Below are 17,801 nucleotides of genomic sequence, written 5' to 3'. Positions count from 1 at the left end.
TATCAATTTGGAACACAGGTGTGCTTTTTAAACCTGTTCCGCTCCCAAGCGTATGCGCACTCCATGTGCGGCGCAAGCCTCACTTTCAACAACCTTGCGACAATTAGACACAATGTTACATCCTATAATTTAAACAGTAATTGTCAGAGAAGAGATATCTACATTGCGGGCGCCGCCAGAGTACAGCCGGCTCCCTAACACTTAGATATAGGCATATACCAAAACATTTATATAGTGCTTGGTGCACCCAAATCTTTAGTTAATCCTACCAAAAACTTCTCTATGGGTTATTTTAAGCCTCTTTTATGTCTTTAATATCCCAAATAGATAATATAGCTGATATTCACATTAAGCATTATTCTAAATGACCCCAAAGATATTTATTAGCATTCCAAGGGTGCATGAATCTCTTTTTTAGATGTCATAACAAAACAATTCGAGCAATCTCTTTTGCATTTTACTCTCATAAAATATATATATATTATATAGACATATATCTCTCCACATACAACATAAGCAAAAAGTAATAACACAGGATAGTAATAAAGGTAATATAAAAAAAATCAAGCCCACATGTGCATGCGTACATATGTGTACGTATACGCGCGCGTGTGCACAAGCATATACACGCACACATACACCCACACATGCATCAAATTTCGATTTCTCATACATTGTCATGTTCGGGTGGTATTCATGTGACCGCCGGTCAGCTGACCGACAGTCACATGACCTCCTCCACCATCCCGATGGCTCGCTATCCCGACCAACAGGGACTATTTCCACTCGTGGGTGTCCACGACACCCATAGAGTGGGAATAGAACCCATGGCGACCGCAGGTCGCCACCGAGCCCGCAGCGTGGTGAGCGCAGCGAGCCCGCAAGGGGCTTGCTGCACTCGCCCCTCCCCGCCGGGATCCCGGTGTTGGTATGCTGCCGGGATCCCGGCGTCGGTAAGCTGACCGGCGGACTCCTGACCGCCGGTCAGCCGTACTACACCCGTCATGTTCTCTGGTATCACTGAGGCCATGTGGGGCTAAAGAGCCCAGCCTGTAGATCCAGTATGCCTCTCTTCCACACAGTTTTCTAAAACGATCTCCTCCTCTCTTTGTGGTCTTAATTTGTTCTATTGCTCTAACTGTGACCTTACATGATGGATTACTAGATATACATTTAGAGTCATGATTAGACAGAGGGTTGTGTTTTGATGCTCTTTTTTTCTATTATGCCACGTGGAGGGTCCTTGTTGTCCTTCCAACGTACTGCTTTCCACAGCCACACTAAATAATATAAACAATAAAGGTGGATTTAAAATTCAAAAATTCTTTGATTTTAAACTTCTCACCATATACAGAAGACACAAACTCCACAGTTTTTCTATTTTGGCCATGCTGACAGGTAGTACAAGTATGTTTCCCACATGTATGGAATCCTGGCGGTTTTTCCGGAATCCACATATTCTTGGCTACTCTTTCATGCCGATAATGGCTTTTAACTAGCATAGATTGTAAATTACTCGATTTTCTAAAAATCACTGTCCCTCCCAAATCCAGACTATCCCTCATCATGAAGAATTCCTCTTAATAATAGATTTAATTTTCTAAGCACAATTATTATATTGAGTAGTAAAAAAAAAGCTGATCTATCCTTTTTATTATCTGTACAATTGATTTTTTCACTAATTATTTGTAGAAGGCTCTTCCTATCTATTTTTTGGACTTCTTTCAAAGCTTTCTGTAGAATGTCATCTGGACATCCTTGTTCCAAAAAATAAGATTTTACTTACCGGTAAATCTATTTCTCGTAGTCCGTAGTGGATGCTGGGGACTCCGTAAGGACCATGGGGAATAGACGGGCTCCGCAGGAGACATGGGCACTTTAAGAAAGAATTTAGATTCTGGTGTGCTCTGGCTCCTCCCTCTATGTCCCTCCTCCAGACCTCAGTTAGAGAAACTGTGCCCGGAAGAGCTGACAGTACAAGGAAAGGATTTTGGTAATCCAGGGCAAGATACATACCAACCACACCAATCACACCGTATAACTTGTGATAAACTTACCCAGTCAACAGTATGAACAACAACAGAGCATCAGTTCAACCCTGATGCAACAATAACATAGCCCTTATTGCAGCAATAACTATATACAAGTATTGCAGAAGAAGTCCGCACTTGGGACGGGCGCCCAGCATCCACTACGGACTACGAGAAATAGATTTACCGGTAAGTAAAATCTTATTTTCTCTAACGTCCTAGTGGATGCTGGGGACTCCGTAAGGACCATGGGGATTATACCAAAGCTCCCAAAACGGGCGGGAGAGTGCGGATGACTCTGCAGCACCGATTGAGCAACAATAGGTCCTCATCAGCCAGGGTATCAAACTTGTAGAACTCTGCAAAAGTGTTTGAACCTGACCAAGTATCAGCTCGGCATAGTTGTAATGCCTAGACCCCTCGGGCAGCCGCCCAAGAAGAGCCCACGTTCCTAGTGGAATGGGCTTTAACTTATTTTGGCAGCGGCAATCCAGCCGCAGAATGAGCCTACTGAATCGTGTTACAGATCCAGCGAGCAATAGTTTGCTTTGAAGCAGAAGCACCCAGCTTGTTGGATGCATACAGGATAAACAGCGACTCCGCTTTCCTGACTCTAGCCGTTCTGGCTACATAAACCTGCAAAGCCCTGACCACATCCAGTAACTCGGAATCCTCCAAGTCACGAGTAGCCACAGGCACCACAATAGGTTGGTTCATATGAAAAGATGACACCACTTTTGGCAGAAATTGTGGACGGGTCCGCAATTCTGCTCTATCCATATGGAAAACCAGATAGGGGCTTTTATGTGACAAAGCCGCTAATTCTGACACACGCCTAGCCGAAGCCAAGGCTAATAGCATGACCACCTTCCACGTGAGATATTTTAACTCCACCGTTTTAAGTGGTTCAAACCAGTGTGATTTCAGGAAACTTAACACCACGTTAAGATCCCAAGGTACCACTGGAGGCACAAAAGGAGGCTGAATATGCAGCACTCCCTTTACAAACGTCTGAACTTCTGGTAGAGAAGCCAACTCTTTTTGAAAGAAAATGGATAGGGCCGAAATCTGGACCTTAATGGAGCCCAATTTCAGGCCCAAATTCACTCCCGACTGTGGGAAGTGGAGGAAACGGCCCAGCTGGAATTCCTCTGTAGGAGCATTCCTGGCCTCACACTAAGAAACATATTTTCGCCATATACGGTGACAATGTTTAGCTGTCACGTCCTTCCTAGCCTTTATCAGCGTAGGAATGACCTCGTCCGGAATGCCCTTTTCTGCTAGGATCCGGCGTTCAACCGCCATGCCGTCAAACGCAGCCGCGGTAAGTCTTGGAACAGACAGGGCCCCTATTGCAACAGGTCCTGTCTTAGAGGCAGAGGCCACGGGTCCTCTATGAGTATTTCTTGCAGATCTGGATACCAGGTCCTTCGTGGCCAATCTGGAACAATGAGGATTGTTCTCACTCCTCTTTTTCTTATTAGCCTCAGCACCTTGGTATGAGAGGAAGAGGAGGAAATACATAGACCGACTGGAACACCCACGGTGTCACCAGGGCGTCTACCGCTATTGCTTGAGGGTCTCTTGACCTGGTGCAATACCTCTGTAGTTTTTTGTTGAGGCGGGATGCCATCATGTCCACCTGTGGCAGTTCCCACCGATAAGTGATCTGTGTGAAGACTTCCTGATGAAGTCCCCACTCTCCCGGGTGTAGGTCGTGTCTGCTGAGGAAGTCTGCTTCCCAGTTGTCCACTCCCGGGATGAATACTGCTGACAGAGCGCTTACGTGATTCTCCGCCCAGCGAAGAATTCTGGTGGCTTCTGCCATCGCCACTCTGCTCCTTGTGCCGCCTTGGCGGTTCACATGAGCCACTGCGGTGATGTCTGACTGAATCAGAACCGGTTGGTCGCGAAGCAAGTGCTCCGCTTGACGTAGGGCGCTGTATACGGCCCTTAGTTCCAGGATGTTGATGTGAAGGCGAGTCTCTTGACTTGACCACAGATCTTGGAAATTTCTTCCCTGTGTGACTGCTCCCCACCCTCAGAGGCTAGCGTCCGTGGTCACCAGGACCCAGTCCTGAATTCCGAATCTGCGTCCCTCTAGAAGGTGAGAACTCTGCAGCCACCCCAGGAGTGACACCCTGGCCGTGGGGGACAGGGTGATTAACCGATGCATCTGAAGATGTGATCCGGACCACTTGTCCAGTAAGTCTCATTGGAAGGTCCTCGCATGGAACCTGCCGAAGGGAATGGCCTCGTATGATGCCACCATCCTTCCCAGGACTCGAATGCAGTGATGCACTGACATCTGTTTTGGTTTTAATAGATTCCTGACCAGTGTCATGAGCTCCTGAGCTCTCTCTATCGGGAGATAAACCCTTTTCTGGTCTGTGTCTAGGATCATGCCTAGGAGAGGCGATGAGCTGTAGGAACCAACTGCGACTTTGGAATATATAGAATCCAGCCGTGTTGCCGTTACACTTCCAGAGAAAGTGATACGCTGTTCAGCATCTGTTCTCTTGATCTCGCTTCTATGAGGAGATCGTCCAAGTACGGGATAATTGTGACACCTTGCTTCCGCAGGAGCACCATCATTTCCGCCATTACCTTGGTGAATATTCTCGGGGCCGTGGAGAGACCAAACGGCAACGTCTGAAATTGGTAATGACAATCCTGTACCGCAATTCTGAGGTACGCCTGATGAGGTGGATAAATGGGGACATGAAGGTATGCATCCTTTATGTCCAGAGACACCATAAAATCTCCCCCTTTCAGGCTTGCGATGATCGCTCTTAGCGATTCCATCTTGAACTTGAACCTTTTCAGGTATATGTTCAGGGATTTTAAATTCAATATGGGTCTGACCGAACCGTCCGGTTTCGGGACTACAACATGGTCGAATAATAACCCCCTCCTTGTTGAAGGAGGGGAACCTTGACCACCACCTGTTGAAGATACAATATGTGAATTGCAGTTAACACTATTTCCCTCTCGTGGGGGGAAGCCGGCAGGGCCGTCGGTGAGGGGGCATCTCCTCAAAGTCCAGCTTGTATCCCTGAGACACAATATCTATTGCCCAGGGATCCAACAGGGAGTGAACCCACTTACGAACTTACTGAACTTACGAAGACGTGCCCCCACCGGGCCTAGCTCCGCCTGAGGAGCCCAGCGACATGCGGTGGATTTTGTAGAGGCCGGGGAGGACTTCTGTTCCTGGGAACTAGCTGTGTTGTGCAGCTTCTTTCCTCTGCCCCTGCCTCTAGCAAGAAAGGACGCACTTCGGACTTTCTTGTTTCTTTGTGTTCGAAAGGCTGCATTTGATAATGTCGTGCTTTCCTAGGCTGTGCAGGAATATAAGGCAAAATATCAGAATTACCAGCTATAACTGTGGAGGCCAGGTCCGAGATCCCTTCTCCACACAATCCTCAGCCTTCCATATGCCTCTTAAGTCGGCATCATCTGTCCATTGAATATTCTACAGGACACGTCAAGCAGAAATCGACATAGCGTTGACTCTAGAACCAAGTAGACTAATGTCTCTTTGGGCATGTTTTATATATATATATATATATATATATATATATATATATATATATATATATATATATATATATATATATATCTTAAGACAGCATCTTTAATATATATATCTCTCTCTCTCTATTATATATACACTGCTCAAAAAAATAAAGGGAACACTAAAATAACACATCCTAGATCTGAATGAATGAAGTATTCTTATTAAATACTTTGTTCTTTACATAGTTGAATGTGCTGACAACAAAATCACACAAAAATTATCAATGGAAATCAAATTTATTAACCCATGTAGGTCTGGATTTGGAGTCACCCTCAAAATTAAAGTGAAAAAACACACTACAGGCTGATTCAACTTTGATGTAATGTCCTTAAAACAAGTCAAAATGAGGCTCAGTAGTGTGTGTGGCCTCCACGTGCCTGTATGACCTCCCTACAACCCACACAAGTGGCTCAGGTAGTGCAGCTCATCCAGGATGGCACATCAATGCGAGCTGTGGCAAGAAGGTTTGCTGTGTCTGTCAGCGTAGTGTCCAGAGCATGGAGGCGCTACCAGGAGACAGGCCAGTACATCAGGAGATGTGGAGGAGGCCGTAGGAGGGAAACAACCCAGCAGCAGGACCGCTACCTCCGCCTTTGTGCAAGGAGGAACAGGAGGAGCACTGCCAGAGCCCTGCAAAATGACCTCCAGCAAGCCACAAATGTGTATGTGTCTACTCAAATGATCAGAAACAGACTCCATGAGGGTGGTATGAGGGCCCGACGTCCACAGGTGGGGGTTGTGCTTACAGCCCAACACCGTGCAGGACATTTGGCATTTGACAGAGAACACCAAGATTGGCAAATTCGCCACTGGCGCCCTGTGCTCTTCACAGATGAAAGCAGGTTATCACTGAGCACATGTGACAGACGTGACAGAGTCTGTAGACGCCAAGGAGAATGTTCTGCTGCCTGCAACATCCTCCAGCATGACCGGTTTGGCTGTGGGTCAGTAATGGTGTGGTGTGGCATTTCTTTGGGGGGCTGCACAGCCCTCCATGTGCTCGCCAGAGGTAGCCTGGCTGCCATTAGGTACCGAGATGAGATCCTCAGACCCCTTGTGAGACCATATGCTGGTGCGGTTGGCCCTGGGTTCCTCCTAATGCAAGACAATGCTAGACCTCATGTGGCTGGAGTGTGTCAGCAGTTCCTGCAAGACGAAGGCATTGATGCTATGGACTGGCCCGCCCGTTCCCCAGACCTGAATCCAATTGAGCAAATCTGGGACATCATGTCTCGCTCCATCCATTGCACCACAGACTGTCTAGGAGTTGGCGGATGCTTTAGTCCAGGTCTGGGAGGAGATCCCTCAGGAGACCATCTGCCACCTCATCAGGAGCATGCCCAGGCGTTGTAGGGAGGTCATACAGGCACGTGGAGGACACACACACTACTGAGCCTCATTATGACTTGTTTTAAGGACATTACATCAAAGTTGGATCAGCCTGTAGTGTGTTTTTCCACTTTAATTTTGAGGGTGACTCCAAATCCAGACCTCCATGGGTTAATAAATTTGATTTCCATTGATAATTTGTGTGTGATTATGTTGTCAGCACATTCAACAATGTAAAGAACAAAGTATTTAATAAGAATATTTTATTCATTCAGATCTAGGATGTGTTATTTTAGTGTTCCCTTTTTTTTTTTGAGCAGTGTATATATATATATATATATATATATATATATACACACATACTAGGGTCTCAATCTCTGCTGATAAGGTACCTGTCCACGCTGCTACAGCGCTATAAACCCATGCCGACACAATCGCCGGTCTGAGTAGTGTACCAGAATGTGCACGCTATCTGCAGGATCCCTGAGGATAGCTGTTAAGTCAGGGCTACCTTTTGGGCAAACGTGACACCCCTAGGGGAAGATTCCCATCGTATCCTGGCCCTAGTAGGGAAAGGATACTCCCTGAGAATTCTTTGTGGGAAACTGCAGTCTCATGTCTGGAGATTCCCGCTCTTTTTCATCATGAGAGGAGGGAAATTTACCTCAGCTTTCTTCCCCTTAAACGTGTACCCTTGTGTCAGGGACAGATGAGTCATCAGTGATATGCAAATCATCTTTTATTACAATAATCATATATTGAATACTTTTCTGCCATTTTGGCTGTAACCTTGCATTATCGTAGTCGACACTGGAGTCAGATTCCTTGTCGATATCAGTGTCTATTATTTTGGATAGTGAGCATTGTGAGACTCTGAAGGTCTCTGCGACATAGGGACAGACATGGGTAGATTCCCTGTCTGTTCTCTAATCTTTTGTGCAATAAATTCACCTTAGCACTTAATTACACATATCCAAACAGGTGTCGGCGTTGTCGACGGAGACACCCTCACGCACACATTTGCTCCATCTCCTCCTTAGGGGAGCCTTTTACCTCAGACATGTCGACACACACGTACCGACACACCACACACTCAGGGAATGCTCATCTGAAGACAATTCCCCCATAAGGCCCTTTGGAGAGACAGAGAGAGAGTATGCCAGCACACACCCCAGCGCTATTAACCCAGGAATAACACAGTAACTTAATGTTAACCCAGTAGCTGCTGTTTATATTGATTTTTGCGCCTAATTATGTGCCCCCCCTCTCTTTTTACCCTCTTCTACCGTGTAACTGCAGGGGAGAGGCTGGGGAGCTTCCTCTCAGCGGTGCTGTGGAGAAAAAACATGGCGCTGGTGAGTGCTGAGGAAGAAGCCCCGCCCCCTCGACGGCGGGCTTCTGTCCCGCTTTAATGTACAATTTTTGGCGGGGGCTCATACATATATACAGTGCCCAACTGTATATATGCAAACTTTTGCCAAAGAGGTCTCTAATTGCTGCCCAGGGCGCCCCCCCTGCACCCTTACAGTGACCAGAGTATGTGGGTGTAGTGTGGGAGCAATGGCGCACAGCTGCAGTGCTGTGCGCTACCTCAGTGAAGACTGGAGTCTTCTGCCGCCGATTTCGAAGTCTTCTTGCTTCTTTCACCCGGCTTCTGTCTTCCGGCTCTGCGAGGGGGACGGCGGCGTGGCTCCGGGATCGGACGACGAGGGTGAGATCCTGTGTACGATCCCTCTGGAGCTAATGGTGTCCAGTAGCCTAAGAAGCAGGACCTATCTGCAGAGAGTAGGGCTGCTTCTCTCCCCCCAGTCCCACGATGCAGGGAGTCTGTTGCCAGCAGAGCTCCCTGAAAATAAAAAAACGTAAAAAATACTTTCTTACAGCAAGCTCAGGAGAGCTCACTGAATAGCACCCAGCTCGTCCGGGCACAGATTCAAACTGAGGTCTGAAGGAGGGACATAGAGGGAGGAGCCAGAGCACACCAGAATCTAAATTCTTTCTTAAAGTGCCCATGTCTCCTGCGGAGCCAGTCTATTCCCCATGGTCCTTACGGAGTCCCCAGCATCCACTGGGACGCTAGAGAAATGAAAGATAATTTATCCGCTTGCTGTTTAAAAGCTATTTTTGTGGTACAGTTTCTCCTAATTCAGGTAAATTGCCCCTTGGGGATATTTACCTTCCATACTTTTTTGTGTGAACTTCCAAAGTTAAGGTAACGGTTTTGATCAACCGACTTGATATATGTTTGGGTAATCAATTGTCCTTGTTCTACCGACAGCGCAATATTGGATATTGCGCGGTCAGTAGAACAAGGAATTTCTTCACATATACTTAGCAGGGCGCTGCAGGGTGGGGGGCGCTGTTGGTGGCACTTGTCAATTATCTGTTTTAATTACTTTCACTTGCCACTTCCCCCCTTTTTGAAGTCATTGAGCTATCTGCCCTTGCATAGAAAGATAAATATTTCTAAGCTAGAGAATGCTAACTATTTGAAGCTTACCTTGTGCTTTGTGAAAAAATATCAGTATTGCAGCTGAGCAGATCTATGTAGTGTGTGGCTGCAAGAAATTGGATGTGTAACTGCACACTACATAGATCTGCTGAATTGCAATTGGCACAGGGCACCAAAAAGTCTAGTTACGGCTCTGATACTTAGCTTCAGGTGGGGTGAGTATAGCCACCATAAGAGCAGCCGGAATTTAAACTAACTACTGGCGCTGGGTCAAAACTACTTTTTTCCATTATTAATTTAAGCAATAAGTGAGGCGATACCCAGCATTATAAGTTTTGTAATTGTATGTGGTAGAAGGTTCCACAGTGATATGACATTTATACTTTACACTAAACAGTACATATATCGCAGTACAGTAAATAATATACAAACTATTCTAAATGCACAATGAAATAATGATATATCAATGAGTGCAGACTGCAGAGAAGATTTGAAAGAATGTATATATGTAGAAGGGGATATTACGCTATGTAAATCACCATAATGAGCATAATGGGCGAGAGTGACATTGGTTTAATAAAGTGAAAAGACTGCAGTGAGATGCACATATAAAAGGGAAATTACAAAGTGAAGGATAACTACGCGGTGGAGTCGCATCTCAATCCTGGTATGTCTTACGCGGCTTCGCTGGGGTGAATCATTCATTCTAATAACAGGGTGAAGGAGTCTTTTTTTTCCTGTGTGACTGAAGCCACTTTCCTGCAGCCACGTTGACCTCATCCATCCTACAGGGAGGGACCAAATGGTGCTTGAGAAGCTCTGACAGAGAGAATGCTAAATCCCCCCAGTCACTGACTAACCCACTACTGTAACTTCCCAGGTTCCTGAAAGTACAAGGGAATTCATTTTATGTCCTTGTAAAGAAAAACAGAAGCAGTAAACATCTTCAGGGGGTGAACAGATCAATGCAAAGAATAATTATCTTTCTGGATTAACAGTGCACAGAGGTAGCACACTGTTTTCATTCCTAATAGCTGCTAAGTGGTGTTAATTAAATACTTAAGACCACAGGCTGAGGAGTGGGTAGTGCAGCAGAGAACAGAGGCTTACAGTGGTACAGTATGTGCCCATTAGGCTGATCACGTGGCCCGTCATGTGTAAGGTGTAGAGGTAAGTAGTATAAATACAAACCTGAAAATACGGGACAAGTATAAATATTTATCATGGAGTATATTTATATACCTGGATAACACATCAGTTTAACATTAGCAAAAATTATACATTTCTTAACACACTAGCAATACACACACTTACACAGCTTATATACACTATATTATTTAACTAGAAACATGTATAAAAATAAGTATTAGCTACACATGATCTTTAAATTGATAGATGACAAATACTGCAGATACTCTTTTATGCTTATTTTAATACCCTGGATATGGGGTCTAATTCATGTTTGTACGCAATGGCTGATTACTGTGCAACGTACAATGGAGTGATTATCTGCAAATTGCGCATGTACTGTGATCACAATGTGCATGCGCGAGGGTGCCATTGCGATCCCGTCTGCACTGAGGACTTTCACAGATTGATGGCAGGAGTGACAGTTTGGAAGTGTTAATCGGGAGTTTAAGGTTGGGAAAACACAGGCATGTCATGACCGATTTTGGGGCGTGTATCTTCCGATGGCTGCATGATTGCACATGCAAATACATGGCGTCTGAGTCGCTACTGTTGTGATCAGTTTATGTAGCCATAGACCAACCCCCCCACCCCCATCTTTTAACTGGGAGTCTTGTGCTTACTAACTCTATTTTCTGGCAGGGGACGTAGTTGGCATCCAAGGCTATGGATCAATCGGTCGAAAGTCAGAAGGGCGACACCAAATGGTCAACATGCACAAGATCAACATGGTCGACCTGGAAATGGTTGACACATTGGAAGATCTACATGAGTTTTTGATTATTTTTTTGGGGTGTCAAAACTTCTCTTCCAGCACATGGACCACCAGTTAGTGAACCACATCCCCTCGCATGTCTGGCTTTGCTCACCATGCTTCGGTCAAGGTGCCTTACTCCGCACAGGTTATCATTCCCTCGCACGGAGTGCTTCATAAGCCATGTTCCGGGCAGATTACACTTCTGAATTGTAGTCCATGTGGATGGTATAAAGTATGAAAAAGTAATTTTCATGTATCGACCATTGGCATGTCAACCTTTTGACAATATACATGTCAACCATTTGGGTGTCGACCTATTGCTTGTAGACCTTTTCACTGTTAACCTATCATTTGGTTCCCAGCATCCCGGAACAAGAATCCCGACAGCTGTCAGAATGCAGACTCCAGAATCCCAACCGCACATACTGTATGCAGGGGCAGGTTAAGGTTAGGTTGCGGGGGGAGGGTTAAGAGAGGGTTGGAGAGGGTTAGGTTGCGAGAGGGGAGGGTTTGGCTGCGAGAGTGGGGGATTAGGGTTAGTTTGCAGGAAATGAGGGTTAGGGTGTTTAGTTGCGGACACCTGTCTGGATTTTGTCAGTCGGAATGCCAGTGTCAGTATTCTGACTACTGGCATCCTCACTGCTGGTATCCTGTCCCCAATCCGCTGACCCAATGCAGGCAATACAAGCACCAGGTTTCTGAGACACAAATCAGCTAATTAGTTTAATGTGCAAGATACTCTGCATTTACCGAGAGATCCCAGAGGGACAATCCCAGAGTAAAAAGCAGGGGGAGGGTTGCAGAATCACCATCGCGCAGCAGGCTTTGAGGCCATGATGACACATACAGCATACCTCCCAATAGCCAAACCCTTTAACATGGGACTCCCTCACGCAGACAGTCTAAAAAAAAACAGGACTGTGCCACGAAAATCAGGACAGTTTGGAGGTATGCATACAGTATGGCATCATCAAAAGCCCTGTGCACTTCATCAGGGATGTGGATAGGATTTGGGATTGTGGCCTGAGTCTAGGAGAGCTCCTGAAAATATTAGTCTCCTGAACATTCCAGGAGAGTAGGCAAGTTTACTTAGCACAGGGAACTTTTAACATTTTGTAATTACAGAATGTATTAAAAAAAATAATTCAAAATAAAATATATAACAAAGAGACCTTCAAATGGGGATACACACAGGGCGATTTTTACCTATTTTCTAAGCGATCTGTCTAGAGCGATTAGAAATCAAGCATGGATCGCTCCCTGTGTATACCCCATAGTGATGGCAATGCACGGTCCCACGCGTCGCCATCACCCGCTCAGATCTTTAGCACATGCAGGCAAGATCTAGTTAGATCGCCTAGCATGTGCATAAAGAACATTGGTTAGCACAGATCACTCAGCGGTAAATGAGAAATACCTCCTGCCAGCCAGATTGGGAAACTGCATTCCTGCTGTGGTGGTGATACAGAGCTCGCTAAAATCAGGACAGTTGGTTAGTAAGTTAGAGAAAGTTTGGTAATAATGTAAACAAACCATATTTATTGGGGGAAGCACAAGATGTACTGTGCAAGCAGATAGGCCATGCCATGATGTTATAGTGTGGTACACTTTGATTGATAATCCAGGAACACCGGTAAATGGCTGCATACTCCTTATGATGTTGCTTTATTATTTCTGATATTTTTAGAATAAATATTAGTCACATAACTTATGCCATATTAGCAATTTTGAGTTTCCTGTTTGCACTTTGTAAACAGAGATGAGAAAATCTTCTACAGTTGTATTCTATTTTTAGCCATTTACTGTATTGTAAATTCAGATCAGAGCTTTACTATGATAATCCCTGTAATCTTACACTGATACATTTCATCCTGTACACATTCTGATTCATTTTCTGAACATACTACATACCAGGGCCGATAATCTGATGGGCCAAACCCAGAGCAGAGTTCAGACGAGGGCCAAGGGAAAAAATGTACGCTAATGACAACATGCTATATGTATGTGATGGACAAAGTGTTGTCGGCCGCATCTGTGAGGAGATAGGACGGGTATGGGTCGTTGGGACGACACAATTTAGGTCGACAGTCATTAGGGCGACCACTGAAGGTCGACATGTACTAGGTCGACATGTGAAAAGGTCGACATGAGTTTTTGAACTTTTTTTGGTGTCGTTTTCTTCGTAAAGTCACGGGGAACCCCAACTAGTGCACAGTGTCGTCATGCTTCAGGCAATGTACTTCGCTGTGCTCGGCATAGGTTACCGTTCCCAGTTGTAGTCCACGTGGATCGTAAAGTATGAAAAAGTCCAAAAAATGGAGAAAAAAAAAAGTGAAAAACTCATGTAGACCTGTAGACCTTTTGACCTGTTGGCCTAGTACATGTCGACCTAATGCCCATGTCAACCTAATGCCTGTCGACCTAAGCCGTGTTGACCTAATGACCGTATCCCGACAGGACACAGCACAGCTTCTATTTAATGAGCCACCTGTGTTTACATCACCCCACAGACTGGACCAAGCGAGGCAATGGAGCTGGTACAAATGCTTTAATATAAGCAAAGGTGAAGATGCAGCAAGAGGCACCAGTGTTGGGCTGGTGGCAAAGCAGTGAGTGCGGAGACCCTGAACTTTGAAGGGAGCAACAGGCAGATAACGTTAGAAGAAGTTATTTGAGAGTCAGAGTAATCCACAAGTACAAGACCTACTTGCTAATGTCTTCTTCTTTTTTCATAATGACATATAAGAAGACATGTGGAGGCTCTCTTATGTCCTATAAAAAGGCATGTTGGGCTCTCTGATGGCATGTAAAGGGGCATGTGGGTACCTATCTGATGGCATGTGAAAGGGTATATGGGGGCTCTCTGATGGTGTATAGAGGGGCATGTGGAGGGTATTAAGGGCATGTGGGGCTCTTTGATGGCATATAAGGAATGTTGGGGCTCTCGGATGGTGCATAAAGGGACATGTGGGTACCTCTCTGATGGCGTGTAAAATGGTATGTGGGGGCTCTGTGTTGGCATATAAAGGGGCATGTGGGTACCTATCTGATTGCATGTAAAAGGGTATGTGGGGGCTCTCTGATGGCATATAAAGGGGCATGTGGGGGGTATTAAGGGCATGTTGGGTTTTCGGATGGTGTATAATGGGACATGTGGGGACACTCTGATGGTGTAAAAACAAATGCTCTTTGGAAAAAAAAATCTACTAGAATTGTATTATCAAAAAAGAAATGGGAGGGGGTGTGGCCTGCTGCCTGACTGCTAGGTTGTGTCCTAAGGGAGCTCGTGCCAGAATACTCCCAATAACCCCCTTATTGGCCGCCCACCCAATATACTACTCCATCCTGAGACCTCCACAACTGCCCTGTGCCCTAGCCCTTAGAGAGGGAAAGCTGCGGAGCCGGGGAGTGGGTTTAACCTGCTCCAGCAGGTTGCGGCCTACCTCCGGGACCTGGATTTGGCAGATCCCCGGCCGGACATCGGGACCCTCCGGGAGCCGTGCGGATGAGAACAGCCCCCGCTATCGTCGATCATACCCCCTTCCACGCCACTGCTGAGAAGCTGTGCTGCGGCGGTCAGACCTCGGAGATAGACGAGGTGAGCCGCTGAAGCCCGCGGAGACGGCCGCGAGTGTCCGGAGCCGGCGGCCATCTTGGTTGGGGCAGAGCAGGGCGCGCGGACGTAGCGCCAGTTAGAAAGGCCACTCTGACCCCAGACCTGAATGCACCATCTGTAGGGGGGCTTGTGGGCTCAGTGATTTGGCACAGCGGTGGGGGACCCCTGTACTGCCACCACATAAGGCAGGGACCCAGCAGCGGCGGCCATATTGGAGGTGGAAGAGGGGTGCTGGCTGCATAGAGCTGCTGCTGCGGCTGCTGATGATGCTGCTGCTGCTGCAGCTGAATACAAGTATTGTAAACCAGCTACTCTCCACCTGAACCACCCCACAGAGTCTCCCTGGATATCTACGAGCCCCTGCACGGAAGACCCTGACCGCTGGCTGGCCCAGGTTGGGAGCCCGGAATTACGGGACTAGGGAGGAAGCATACGACCCGTGGCCCTGCTTTGTTCCCTCGTGTATATCATCCGATTTCCCAGGATCACGCAGTTTTACACCCGTTGCTAACCACTACAATATATAGGGTGCGACTCCCCCCGTGAAGATATGCCCTTTTAACACCATGTCTATCTCACCGTCGCTTCCTGCCTGAATAACCACTCACTACGGTCATCCTCTTTTTACCTGTATGATCTACTAACCCCTCTCGGGACGTCTCGACATGCCTCCAAAGAAGTCGAAGGGGTCTAAATCTGCTTCACAAGTGAATTTTTTTGGGTCCTCCTCCTCCGGTAATAAGACCCATGCACCCCTTTCCTCGCCGACTCTGGCTCAATCATCTCAATCAACTTCATCAAAAATATGCAACACGGCTAACGCCGCACAAGTTGATATGGACTCTCTGGATGGCCCGGTCACGTTACGCTCTATCCACTCCTTGTTAGCCTCTTTCAAGTCTGACATTTCATCTGAGCTTAGATCTAATATACAAGCTCTCCGCTCTGATATCTCTGAAATCGGTGACAGGACGGACCACATTGAGCATAAGATGGAGGAGCTGGTAACATCACACAATGATTTGATTTCCGCACATGACTCTCTCCTGGAGGAGGTCACTAACATCCGGGACAAAACTACAGATTTAGAGGACCGCTCACGTAGGAATAATATAAAAATAAGAGGCATCCCTGATGATGTTTCAAATGCTGACTTGTATGGATACGCCACCGATCTTTTCCATAAATTGATACCTGATGTTCCGCTACCTGATCTCCTGATCGACAGGATCCATAGACTCCCGAAGTCTAGACAAGCACCTGCTCAGGCCTCCCGGGACACACTTCTCAGGGTTCATTTTTTTCACATTAAGGAAAAGATCCTGCGTGCAGCACTGCCCTCTCCACCTACGGCGACTTGTCTGGATTCTCTTCAACTTTTCCAGGACCTGTCTCCAGCGACTATGGCCAAAAGGCGATCATTCTCTAACATCACATCAGCCCTACGGAAAGCTACAGTCCAATATAAGTGGGGATTCCCTACTAAGCTGATTGTGCTACGTAATGGTATTACTACCGTCATCACCTCACCTGAGGATGGACCTAAAATTCTGAAAAAATGGGACATCCTTCTCGATATGCAACCTGTTCCCCCCGCTACATCACCGAAACGGATAGCCCAAGACTGGACATTGGCTCCGGGCTGAGAATCACCTGGGAATAACCATATGATAATTATTATTTAGCCTTTGTTTTTTCCCCTACAGGTTTATCTGTGGCTATGTGTTCATTATAGGCGATGCTTTTCGTCGGATGTTCCAATGTTTTCGTTAAAACTTAGATAGAAGTAGAACTGTTCATGTTTCAATTAGATAGTAAACGTCCACTTCTCCTTATTTTAGGATGACCTTATTTATTAATCTTATCTATTTTTGCGATTGATAATCATTTGTTAAGTATGTTCTGGTTTGGGGGCGACGGTGGGTAATTTTGGCTGGTATGCCACCCACCCACACCTGTCCGTCACGATACCCATGTGACGGGATCTCTAGCTCCTTTATGGATGCTATTTCTGTTTTTTTCCCATGTTTTATTTCTTGTTCTGTTTTCTCTTCTCATATTCTTCTCCTTACTGATGTTGACTTTACTTCTTCTGTCTTAGAGGACTGTGCTGCTATGTATTATACTTGGATGCAAGTGTTACTGATGCTTTTCGCTGTGCTATGTATCACCCCCTTATACCCTCCCACATGGCCACCTTTTTAAGTCTTAATGTTAAAGGGCTCAACTCACCCCATAAGAGGCGCCTGGCTCTAAAATATTTTGCAGATCAAAAGGCGGACATAGTAGCTATACAGGAATCCCACTTCCCACTGCACTCCCCTCCTCAGTTCTCCAATACCAATTACCCGGTTCACTATGTCTCCTGTGGGCCGTTTAAGAGGAACGGTGTCGCTATCCTTTTCCATAAATCGTGCTCTTTCCAATTGGAGGGTAAGTGGGTAGATGGCAATGGCAGATATCTGATTCTAGTGGGGAAACTGCGAACTAAATATGTCACTTTGGTCTCCCTTTATGCCCCTAATTCTAATCAACCCCGGTTCCTGAAATCCTTTTTTCAAAAGCTGTATAGTGTCAAGAAAGGTGCGGTTTTCCTGATGGGTGACTTTAATTTAGCCCCTGACCCTAATCTAGACAAATCCTCGAAACTTGATAAACAGTCTGCTAACGCAGCCAAAGCCCTGGCCTCCTCTTTTTCACACCTACTAACCGAATTTGACTTATATGATGCTTGGAGGGTCAGGAATATAGGTGCTAGAGACTATACATTTTATTCGGCAGTGCATAGATCCTATTCTAGGATCGATTTGCTCCTGACGGATAAATGGACATTACAATCAATTCCTAAC

General features: G+C 46.1%; 1 protein-coding gene across 1 annotated transcript in view; it reads right to left on the bottom strand.

The window, feature by feature from the left end:
- Positions 1 to 17,801, bottom strand: part of PITPNM3 (PITPNM family member 3) — a 1,226,694-nt gene that overhangs the window by 1,130,101 nt on the left and 78,792 nt on the right. The gene's annotated exons all lie outside the window — the stretch shown is intronic.

The sequence above is a fragment of the Pseudophryne corroboree genome, chromosome 2 (assembly GCF_028390025.1).
Source record: "Pseudophryne corroboree isolate aPseCor3 chromosome 2, aPseCor3.hap2, whole genome shotgun sequence".
Taxonomy (NCBI): domain Eukaryota; kingdom Metazoa; phylum Chordata; class Amphibia; order Anura; family Myobatrachidae; genus Pseudophryne; species Pseudophryne corroboree.
This window is presented reverse-complemented; position numbering and strand designations above follow the sequence as displayed.